Source organism: Hordeum vulgare, chromosome 6H (genome assembly GCF_904849725.1).
Source record: "Hordeum vulgare subsp. vulgare chromosome 6H, MorexV3_pseudomolecules_assembly, whole genome shotgun sequence".
In the NCBI taxonomy this organism is placed as follows: domain Eukaryota; kingdom Viridiplantae; phylum Streptophyta; class Magnoliopsida; order Poales; family Poaceae; genus Hordeum; species Hordeum vulgare.
In genome coordinates this window covers 415,894,562-415,906,628 of record NC_058523.1, presented here as the reverse complement: position 1 = coordinate 415,906,628, position 12,067 = coordinate 415,894,562, and positions in this window count along the sequence as shown.

Here is a 12,067-nt window from a genome sequence, read left to right as displayed (position 1 = left end):
GTCCGACTACGGACAAAAATAAACGAGAAAAGAAGAACGACGTCCATCCTTGCTATCCCAGGCTGCCGGCCTGGAACCCATCCTAGATCGATGAAGAAGAAGAAGCAACTCCAAATGAACAATCAATGCGCTCGCGTCAAGTAACCTTTACTTGTACCTGCAACTGGTGTTGTAGTAATCTGTGAGCCACAGGGGACTCAGCAATCTCATTTCCAAAGGTGTCAAGACTAGCAAAGCTTAATGGGTGAGGTATGGTTAAGTGGTGGGGTTGCAACAGCGGCTAAGCAAATATTTGGTGGCTAAACTTACGAGTACAAGAAATAAGAGGGGGAAGATCTAAGCATAGCGGATGTGCCTACTGATGAACAAATGAATGATCGTGAACACCTACCTACGTCAGACATAACCCCACCGTGTCCTCGGTCGGAGAAGGAACTCACGAAAGAGACAGTCAGGGTTACGCACTCAGTTGGCATATTTTGATTAAGTTATCTTCAAGTTATCTAGAACCAGTGTTAAACAAAGTTTCCACGTTGCCACATAACCGCGGGCACGGCTTTCCGAAAAGATTTAACCCTGCAGGGGTGCTCCAACTAGTCCATCACAAATTACCACAAGCCGCATAGAAATCCTCGATCACGAAGCTCGCGATCTCGTCGGATTCCTTAGTGGAAAACCTCAACTCTGAGATTACCCAAAGCATCACCGGAATCCCGATGCACAAGATATCTCGTCAAAGGTAAAACTAATCCAGCAAGGCCGCCCGACGTGTCGATGATCCCGATAGGAGCCGCGTATCTCGTTCTCAGGACACGACGGATGGAACTAGCTACGAGTGCCAAACCTCGAGTTTCCTTGCGGTGGCCCCGCACGTAGACCGTTTTGGACCAACACTCATGAGGAGCACTGGCCCGGGGGTTGATTAAATATCCGTGGGTGCCGGCGGGTCCCTATGCAATTTTATTAGGTTCTTAGACAAATGTAAAACCAATGTTGGGCCTTGCCAGACCAGCTTTAATCTAAAACGAATTATCAAGGGGGTCCCCATAACAACCCCGATCGTGTTAGGAGCGCTCAATTATGGAACATAACACCGGTAGCCAAAACTAAGGGGGCAAAGGTGGAACAAAACACCAGGCTAGAAAGCCCGAGCCTTCCACCTTTTACCAAGTATATAGGTGCATTAAATTAAATAGCAGTTAATAGGGTGATATAACAAGGAACCCATGTTATCACATGGAGGCAACTACACCTGCAACTAGCAATGCTAACACATGGTTAAGCAAGCAGTAACATAGCCAATCAGTGGTTTGCTAGGTTGTGAACAGGTTGACGGTTTTCATGGCATTGTTGAGAGGCTGATATTTAACATGTGGTAGGCAACGAGACATAGCGACAGAAACGATAAGACTAGCATGGCAATGATAGAATGGTATCTGGGGAAATTGTCATCTTGCCTGAGATCTCGCTGAGAAGAAGAATGACTCCGTGAAGCAGACGAACCGACCGACTAGTCGAATGGGTCCTCACTTTCCGACACGCTTGCGGAACTCTAACGAGACGAAGGAAACCGGAAACAAGAATCAACACACGATATTCACCACGGCACATGTACACTAAGATGCAACACATATGATGCATGATCAGTTTCAAATATGCACGGCATGGCATGGCAATTCACATCACGCAAACACTACACATTAAGTGAAGTTCAATATGCAACGAGTTGCATATTGACGGTACTCCACGTACGTATTATTTAGTTCCCTCTTGATTAGGTACACGACAATATTAAATGTTGTTAACATGGCAAGGGGTGAAGCACAAGTTAATCTACCTATCTAGGCATTTCAAATGAGGCCGGAAACAACTTACAGCATCTCCGAGATGACCCCACGCGTTAAATTCTAATTCTGTCCAGATTTGTCCTAATCACATTTTAAGTTTGTTAAACAACAAAGCAAAGTGGAGCATGTGATTCTACACGTCGTTCTAGCCCATTTACATATGTGGCACATCTCCAACGTAGCTACGGCTTAAAAACTACGGGCTAAACCGTTTTAACACGTCGACACGCAAAACGGGGTAAACAACACACTAAACATATCTAATTATGCATGAGAGTTGGTTTTTGTGAAACTACAGAAAATTCTAAGCAACTTACATGTTGAAATCATTTTAATCCAAAGCACAGTTTAACAGTTACGGACGTTCTAAAACATAATACAACGAAAAAAAAACACAAGGTGAAAATAATATGGGTAGATTGGATTTGATCCCATGACCTCATGGATAAAAAGGCATGCCGCTAACCAGCTGGGCTGGCTACTTACACGCAAAATAATTGGGCTTCTACACTAAATGAAACGGCGCATCAGCTCATCCTCGAAGGAGAAATTGCGCAAAATAACTAGGCTTCTACACTAAATGAAACGGTGCATCAGCTCATCCTCGAAGGAGAAATTGCAGAAAAAGAATGTGCAGCCGTGGGGTTTCGAACCCAAGACCTCCTTGCTGCAGACCAAGGAGCTAACCAACTAGGCTACGAAGTAACTATGCAAAATCAGGGTTGTAGCGTTAGAAGAACCAATCGTGTCCAGAGTCTGACGAAACTGAAAAATGAAACAACTTTGTACCTGCAACTTGCAATTGGGACGAAGCATGAGCGGGATGCTTGGGGATGAGGTTCTACGGCATGGGAATGATGGGGATCAATAAATCCGAGACTGGGGGTTCCATTCCTGGTGACGAGGGCTCGATCCGACGCACGAGCACATGGAGAGGTCCAACTCCTGCTTGCTAGCGACGTTGTACCTGAACCAGCCAGAGAAGAAATTCAGAGAGAGAGACTCGAGGGGAGAGGGAAGGAGAGGAGCAGAGAAGGGCGATGGGTGAAGCGGGCCTCCGGCCTGAGGTTCGTCGGCGGCAAGGTCCGACGGCATGGGAGGCGAACGACGGCAAGCTCCGGGCTGCCATGGCGCTGCTGCAGCCTGAGGAAAGAAATAGACAGAGAGAGAATGAGAGAAGAAACACGGGAAGGAAGAAAAAAAAGGGAGAGAGATGAGCAGAGGGATGACCCGGGGAACCGATGCATGGCAGCCCTCCGGTGGCTGGCCGGCGCGAGGCGGCGGGGTGCTGCGGGTGCAGCTGCTCCTGCTGATGCGTCGGGGCGAGATGGAGGTGGACGAGCGGCTAGGAGACTTGGGGCTGCGCGCGCAAGGCGAATGCTCACTGGATGGGTCGCCGGTGGCGCTCCGGCCGACGTCTCCGGCGAGCTTGAGGACAGAGGGGCGAAGGTCCCACAACAGGGCGCTCCGACGATGCCATGACCGAACCTGAAGCTCCTCCTCGTTCCTGCTCTCTTACAGAAAAGAGAGACAGATGCAGAGATTAGAGGGAGCAGAGGGAAAACACAGAGAGGATAAGAGAGGCAAAGGAGAGGCCAGGACCTGCTGCTCCTGGTCCCTGGTAGCGGCGCCGGTCGCTGACAGTGCGAGAAGGTGCACGGGAGACTCGGGAAGAGGTTGCGAGCATCAGGCGCTGATTGGATGGATGGATCGGCTGATTTGGGCAGGTGGGTCAGGGAAGATCCCAAGGGAGAAGAGAGGCCAAGAGTGGGTGGCGGCGGCTGAACACGGGAGGATTTGATGGATGGGACAGGGTCCTAGGTTCTAGGGCTTTGTTTGCTTAAATAGCTAACAAATTTTTTTAGCTTGATCCGGACCCTCCAATTCGATCGGGCGGTCGAGAATAAATAGGCTGAGGAGTCTAATGGACAAACCGATGACGGTTTGCGGTAAAACAGGGTTGATCCGGACCCAACGATTACGATCACCCGGTTCAGGTCCGGGGGAAGTTTCGGACTAGGTTGCGAGCAGGTCGGTGCACTACGGAGAGAGGCCAGGCGGAGATGAGAGGGAAAACGGGCAACCCGGCCACGGTGTTTAAAATACAGAAATGTCCGACAATTGACCGAAGACGGTGCCACTACAGTCGACCGTTCGGGTACCATACAGACTCTGATTGCGACAAAATTTGACAGGCGGTCTACCTATAATAAAATAAGACCGCACGTCAAGATCCAACCCAATCGGAGAAAGTTTTACGCATACTTTTAAAAACAGGATTTTTTACGGTATCGCAGGCGCGTGCGTGTGTGGTCGGGCTCAGAACGGACAACGACGAGAACCGGCAACTAACAACGGATGCAAGTTTGAAAACTGGCGGCAACGGGATGCCGATGCAATGCACATGATGTGCATCATGCGACAAATAAAAAATTATCACACGACGAAAACGGAATAGAAGGGGAATCTTCTGGAACGTCGGCATCGGGCTGTCACAACTCTCCTACACTACAAGAGGATCTCGACCCGAGATCCAAGAATGAACGGGGAAGAGGATGAGAAGGCAAGAGGTAAAACTTAACCGCTCCTTTGACAAATGAGTGAAACCAACGATCCTTGAAGGTTGCAAAGAGATGAGGAATGATAAGAGAAACAAGCAAGAATTCACGGAAAATTTCGGCAGCACTTCGGTAGGAAAAGGGGACAAAAATTTGATAAGATGGGAGAATTAGAAAATATTCACAACCAACAACTAAATAGAACAAGGGAACACCATTATCTTGATAGAACAACATGATTGACCCAAAAGAGTAACATCACAATGCCTCCGGAACAAGGGAATAAAACTAGATCATTGGGATCAAAGAATGAATAAGAGAATGACAACTACTATCACAATAGTATTGAAGAGCCGCCGGACAATAAGAATTGACGTAGTTGTTGGAAAAACAACAACGAAAAGAACAAGCTTATAGTGGGCTTAAGAAAATCATCTCAACATTTATGAGGTGACAACCAACCACTAAAAGAAACAAGGATAGTTGAAAGCAAAGATATCAGAACTTCTTACACCAAGAGTGTGCATTAAGAACTTGGGTTAATGACAAGCACCATAATTGCGACAATCCTTAGGAAAGGCTTTAATGACAAGCACCATAATTGAAAACTAAACCAAGATACTCAACCCAGAAATCTTGAGTTGAAAAATATCTCATGATCATAGAATTGGTGGATTTAATTATCTCATTCTTGAAAGGAAAACTCTTCGAGGCTCCTACACTAACAAGAATGCTATAATACCACCTCAAAGGATAAAGGAATAACAAACGCATTGGAAATGCAAGAGAAAGAATACTTGAGGTACTCCAACAGGAATCTTGAAGAACACTTTGAGAAAAATCACATCCTTGAAGAACCACCATGACGAGCCTCTGTATCAAAAGGATGATGCAAGATATGAAGGATGAAAGAATAAGATTGAGGCCTTGCAAAGACTTAGATGAAGCTACTCAAAGAGATACTTGATAGAACTTGGAACTTCGGAAAAGAAATATAAGCACTAGAGAAAAGAATTGATATCATGAGCCACTCTGGAAGAAGAATTCAGATTACTATGAACAAGAATAAGAATTATGTTATGCTTATCCTTCATCAAGTTTACTTGATGACAAGCAACGGATTTAGCATACCCCTTATTCTTCAAGAAATGATTGAGGAGAGATATGATGACAAACTAGAAGAAGTCTTGAAGGAGACACCAGTGAGAATTGAAATAATGAGGCAACCATGAATGAATGGAGATACATGAGAACGAAGAGATCATGAGCCACCTGAGAGAAAACTAGAACAGGCACCAGAATAATTGAGAGACGAACGAAGAGACAACAATTGAGAAGAATTGAGGATGAAAGCTGAAAGCTGAGAACGAAGAATCTTCTGAAATGATGGCCTTCGGAGGATCGAGAATGAAAACAACATCGAAATGCACCGAATAGCAAGAGAGAGATACACATGATTGACAACAATTAAGATGATGGCACAAAGCTGAAATGACGAACCCCCAAGAGAATGAACCAAGATTTGAGAGAAACACCCCTTCTGTCTTCAAAGCTGGAATGATGAGGAAGAACTTGGAGAAGGGATATGACTGATGAGATCCATACTATGCAATGTTGTGCACTAGACCGGACGTTAGCCTGGCCATAAGTATGGCAGGCAGGTTCCAGAGTAATCCAGGAGTGGATCACTGGACGGCGGTCAAGAATATCCTGAAGTACCTGAAAAGGACTAAGGAGATGTTTCTCATATATGGAGGTGACAAAGAGCTCGCCGTAAAAGGTTACGTCGATGCAAGCTTTGACACAGATCCGGACGACTCTAAGTCGCACACCGGATATGTATTTATTCTTAATGGGGTGCGGTAAGCTGGTTCAGTTCCAAGCAAAGCGTCGTAGCTGATTCTACATGTGAAGCAGAGTACATGGATGCCTCGGAGGCAGCTAAGGAGGGTGTGTGGATGAAGCAGTTCATGACGGATCTTGGAGTGGTGCCGAGCGCACTGAATCCAATAACCCTGTTTTGTGACAACACGGGTGCCATTGCCTTAGCAAAGGAACCACGGTTTCACAAGAAGACCACACACATCAAACGACACTTGAACGTCACCCGCGACTCCATCGAGGAGGAGGACGTGAATATCTGCAAAGTGCACACGGATCTGAATGTGGCAGACCCGCTGACTAAACCTCTTCCACGGGCAAAGCATGATCAACACCAGAACTGTATGGGTGTTAGATTTATTACAATGTAATTCGCATGACGATGTGAGGACTAGATTATTGACTCTAGTGAAAGTGGGAGACTATTGGAATTATGCCCTAGAGGCAATGATAAATAAGTTGTTATTATAATTCATGTATCAAGAAAATCATTTATTATCCATGCTATAATTGTGTTGAATGAAGACTTAGATACATGTGTGGATACATAGACAAAACACAGTCCCTAACAAGCCTCTAGTTGGCTAGCCAGTTGATCAAGGATAGTCAAGGTCTTCTGACTATGTACAAGGTGTTGTCGCTTGATAACTGGATCACATCATTGGGTGAATCATGTGATGGACTAGACCCAAACTAATGAACGTGTCATGTTGATCGTGTCATTTTGTTGCTACCGTTTTCTGCGTGTCAAGTATTTATTCCTATGACCATGAGATCATATAACTCACTGACACCGGAGGAATGCCTTGTGTGTATCAAATGTCACAACATAACTGGGTGACTATAAAGATGCTCTACAGGTATCAGGTGTCCATTGAGTTAGTATGGATCAAGACTGGGATTTGTCACTCCGTGTGACGGAGAGGTATCTCGGGGCCCACTCGGTAATACAACATCACACACAAGCCTTGCAAGCAATGTGACTTAGTGTAAGTCACGGGATCTTCTATTACGGAACGAGTAAAGAGACTTGCCGGTAAACGAGATTGAAATAGGTATGCGGATACTGATGATCGAATCTCGGGCAAGTAACATACCGAAGGACAAAGGGAATGACATACGGGATTATATGAATCCTTGGCACTGAGGTTCAATTGATAAGTTCTTCGTAGAATATGTAGGATCTAATATGGGCATCCAGGTCCCTCTATTGGATATTGACCGAGGAGTCCCTCGGGTCATGTCTACATAGTTCTCGAACCCGCAGGGTGTGCACACTTAAGGTTCGGCGATGTTTTATGCGTATTTGAGTTATATGGTTGGTTACCGAATGTTGTTTGGAGTCCCGGATGATATCACGGATGTCACGAGGGTTTCCGAAATGGTCCGGAGACGAAGATTGATATATGGGATGACCTCATTTGATTACCGGAAAGTTTTCGGCATTACCGGGAATGTACCGGGAGTGACGAATGGGTTCCGGATGTTCACCGAGGGGGGCAGCCCACCCGGGGGAAGTCCATAGGCCTTAGGGGTGCCGCACCAGCCCTTAGTGGGCTGGTGGGACAGCCCAAGAGGCCCTATGCGCAGGAGAAGAAAAAAACAAAGGAAAAAGAAGAAAAAAGGGGGGAAGTGGGAAGGAAGGGAAGGACTCCACCTTCCAATCCTAGTTGGACTAGGATTGGAGGAGGACTCCTCCTCCCCCCGTTCGGCTGAACCCTTGAGGCTCCCTTGAGCCTCAAGGCAGGTCCCTTCCCCTCCCTCCTATATGTACTAAGGTATTAGGGCTGATTTGAGACAACTTTGCCACGGCAGCCCGACCACATACCTCCACGGTTTTTCCTCTAGATCGTATTTCTGCGGAGCTCGGGCGGAGCCCTGCTGAGATAGATCACCACCAACCTCCGGAGCGTCGTCACGCTGCCGGATAATTCATCTACCTCTCCGTCTCTCTTGCTGGATCAAGAAGGCTGAGATCATTGTCGAGCTGTACGTGTGCTGAACGCGGAGGTGCCGTCCGTTCGGCACTAGATCGGAGCGGATCGTGGGACGGATCGTGGGACGGTTCGTGGGACGGATCGAGGGACGTGAGGACGTTCCACTACATCAACCACGTTTCTTAATGCTTCATGTTGTGCGATCTACAAGGGTACGTAGATCGGAAATCCCCTCTCGTAGATGGACATCACCATGATAGGTCTTCGTGCGCGTAGGAATTTTTTTGTTTCCCATGCGATGTTCCCCAACAGTCTACGTTTGTCTACCCTCAACAAGTTTCAATCATCATTCTTTTTATATGTGAAGCCATCACTTCCCATAAGATCATTACATGATCTTTCATGCTTTTGTTCTTTTCTCATTCTTTTGATCATGGCATGAAGCAAGGCCCTTAACTAAGACACTCTTTATTATATGGCTCACGAGCTCGAATACATCGGGGGTGACACAAAGCAAAACTCAAGCCTAAAACACTAAGACCTTTATTCTACTAGAGAAGAATAAAACCGAAAAGGAACGAACTAAGAAAAGGTAAAGGCAAAAGATGTGATGGTGATACGATACTGGGACAACTCCCCCAAGCTTGGCACAAGCCAAGGGATTGCCCATACCCATGCTCAGTTGTCTTCCTTTGGAGGTGATGGTGATGGAGTTGTTGCAACATGGGTTTGATCCTCCGTATTCCAAGGCATAGGTGCTCCATCATGGAAAGGTGACCGAGTCTCCGGAATCCTCAAATCTGCAGCCAACCGTATTGATTTAAATCTATACTCATACTCACAGTTTTGGTTCTGCAGATCATAGATCTGGGCTTGGAGGTGATCAATTCTGTCATAGAGCCTGGAGAGGTGCTTCCCGATGTCATTGGCATCAATCTTGTGCTTGTTGGTGAACTCCGCGATCATCATGTGGTTGGCGTTGAGTCCACGCTCCACCATCCCTTGGCACTTGAAGACATGTTGCTCCATTGCTTCGAGCCTCGCCTCCATGCTTCCGGTCTTCTTGGGCCCCTCAACATCATGGATGTGCAACATCCCCTCACGCATCTCTATAGATTGAGGGTGTTGCAGCACTCCCACGAGGTAGGGATTGATGACCTTCTCGAAGATCTTGTCTTTCGGAGCTTTTGGGGACGTCATAACGATCTAGATTTGCAGCAGAAACAGGCTCGAAACGACAACAGAGGAAATTTGTGTGATACGAGGGTCAGACCCTTCGGGAGAATATATAATGATTTTTTCCACACCAGGAGGAGTACTCCGCAAGAAAACGGAGTCCGGGAGGCACACGAGGTGGCCACAAGCCCCCCAGGCGCGGCCAGGGGGTGGCCCGCGCCTCGCAGGCTTGTCGCCTCCTCGTGCGCTTTCTGGACTGCTATAAATTTTTCTGTTTTTTCAAAAATTCCAAAACGGATGAAAACTCCTACTAGAAAACTTTTGGAGTCTGTTTACTTACCGAATCACATACCTCTTCGTTTTCGGAGTCTAAAACAGGCTGATAAATATCCCTTAGGTACTCCTCCGGAGTTATGGTATTGATAATATTGCTTTCAACATTTATGGGAGTACCTGAGATATAATGCTTGATTCTCTGCCCATTTACCACTCTCGGAAAATTACCTTCCGTGTTGTTGATCTTGATGTCACCGGAACGATATACTTCCTCAACAATGTAAGGACCTTCCCATTTAGAGAGAAGCTTGCCTGCAAAAAATCTTAAACGAGAATTATATAGCAAGACATAATGACCTACATTGAACTCGCGCTTCTGTATCCTTTTATCGTGCCACCTCTTAACCTTTTCTTTGAACAACTTGGCATTTTCATATGCCTGAGTTCTCCACTCATCAAGTGAGCTAATGTCAAATGACCTCTTCTCACCAGCAAGTTTGAAACCAAAGTTGAGCTCTTTGATTGCCCAATAAGCCTTATGCTCTAGCTCAAGAGGTAAATGACATGCTTTATCGTACACCATTTTGTACGGAGACATGCCCATGGGACTCTTATAGGCAGTTCTATAAGCCCACATTGCATCATCGAGCTTCTTAGACCAATTCTTTCTAGACCTATTGACAGTCTTGTGCAGAATTAGTTTAATCTCTCTATTGCTTAACTCTACTTGACCACTGGACTGAGGGTGATAGGGGGACGCAATTCTATGGTTGACATCGTACTTAGCAATTGTTTTACGGAAAGCACCATGAATGAAATGTGAACCACCATCGGTCATTAGATATCTAGGGACTCCAAATCTAGGGAAAATAACTTCTGTAAGCATCCTGATAGAGGTGTTGTGATCAGCACTACTAGTCGGGATAGCTTCTACCCACTTAGTAACGTAATCAACAGCAACTAGGATATGAGTATACCCGTTGGATTTTGGAAAAGGTCCCATATAATCAAAGCCCCAGACATCAAATGGTTCAATGACAAGTGAATAGTTCATAGGCATTTCCTGACGTTTACTGATATTACCTATTCTTTGACATTCGTCACAAGACAAGACAAACTTACGGGCATTCTTGAAGAGAGTGGGCCAATAGAAACCTGATTGCAATACCTTGTGTGCAGTTCTATCTCCCGCATGGTGTCCTCCGTAGGCCTGGAGTGACACTTCTGTAGGATCTGTCCCTGTTCATGTTCAGGTACACAACGTCTAATAGCACCATCTACTCCTTCCTTATAAAGGTGAGGATCATCCCAAAAGTAATGTCTCAAGTCAAAGAAGAATTTCTTCTTTTGCTGGTAAGTGAAACTAGGTGGTATATATTTGGCAACGATATAGTTTGCGTAATCAGGAAAGCTATCATCAATAGGTTGTGCGTCATCAAGAACATTCTCCAACCTAGACAAGTTATCAGCTACTGGGTTATCAGCACCCTTCCTGTCGACAACGTGCAAATCAAATTCTTGTAGCAAGAGAACCCATCTGATGAGTCTAAGTTTAGCGTCTTTCTTCTCCATGAGGTACTTAATAGCAGCATGATCAGTGTGAATAGTGACTTTGGAATCAACTATGTAAGATCTGAACTTTTCACATGCAAACACGACTGCTAAAAATTCCTTTTCCGTAGTAGCATAGTTTCTTTGGGCACTGTCTAGAGTTTTACTAGCATAGTGAATGACATTCAACTTCTTATCAACTCTTTGTCCTAGAACAACACCAACAGCATAATCACTAGCATCACACATGATTTCAAAAGGTAAGTTCCAATCAGGTGGTTGAACAATAGGCGCAGTTATCAAGGCCTTCTTAAGTATTTCAAAGGCTTCCTCAAAATCATCGTCAAAAACAAAAGGAATATCCTTTTGCAAGAGATTAGTAAGAGGCCTAGAAATCTTAGAGAAGTCTTTAATGAACCTTCTATAGAAACCAGCATGACCAAGGAAAGTTCTTATACCTTTGATATATGTGGGGTATGGCATTTTCTCGATTGCATCAACCTCAGCCTTATCGACTTCAATACCTCTTTCAGAAATTTTATGTCCTAAGACGATGCTTTCATTAACCATAAAGTGGCACTTCTCCCAATTCAAGACAAGGTTGGTGTCTTTACATCTCTGCAAGACTCGATCAAGGTTGCTGAGGCAATCATCAAAAGAAGACCCGTAAACGGAGAAGTCATCCATGAAAACCTCAACAATCTTTTCACAAAAGTCAGAGAATATAGCCATCATGCATCTTTGAAAGGTGGCAGGTGCATTACATAAACCAAAATGCATACATCTATAAGCAAAGGTACCGAAAGGGCTGGTGAAAGTGGTTTTCTCCTGATCAGATTGT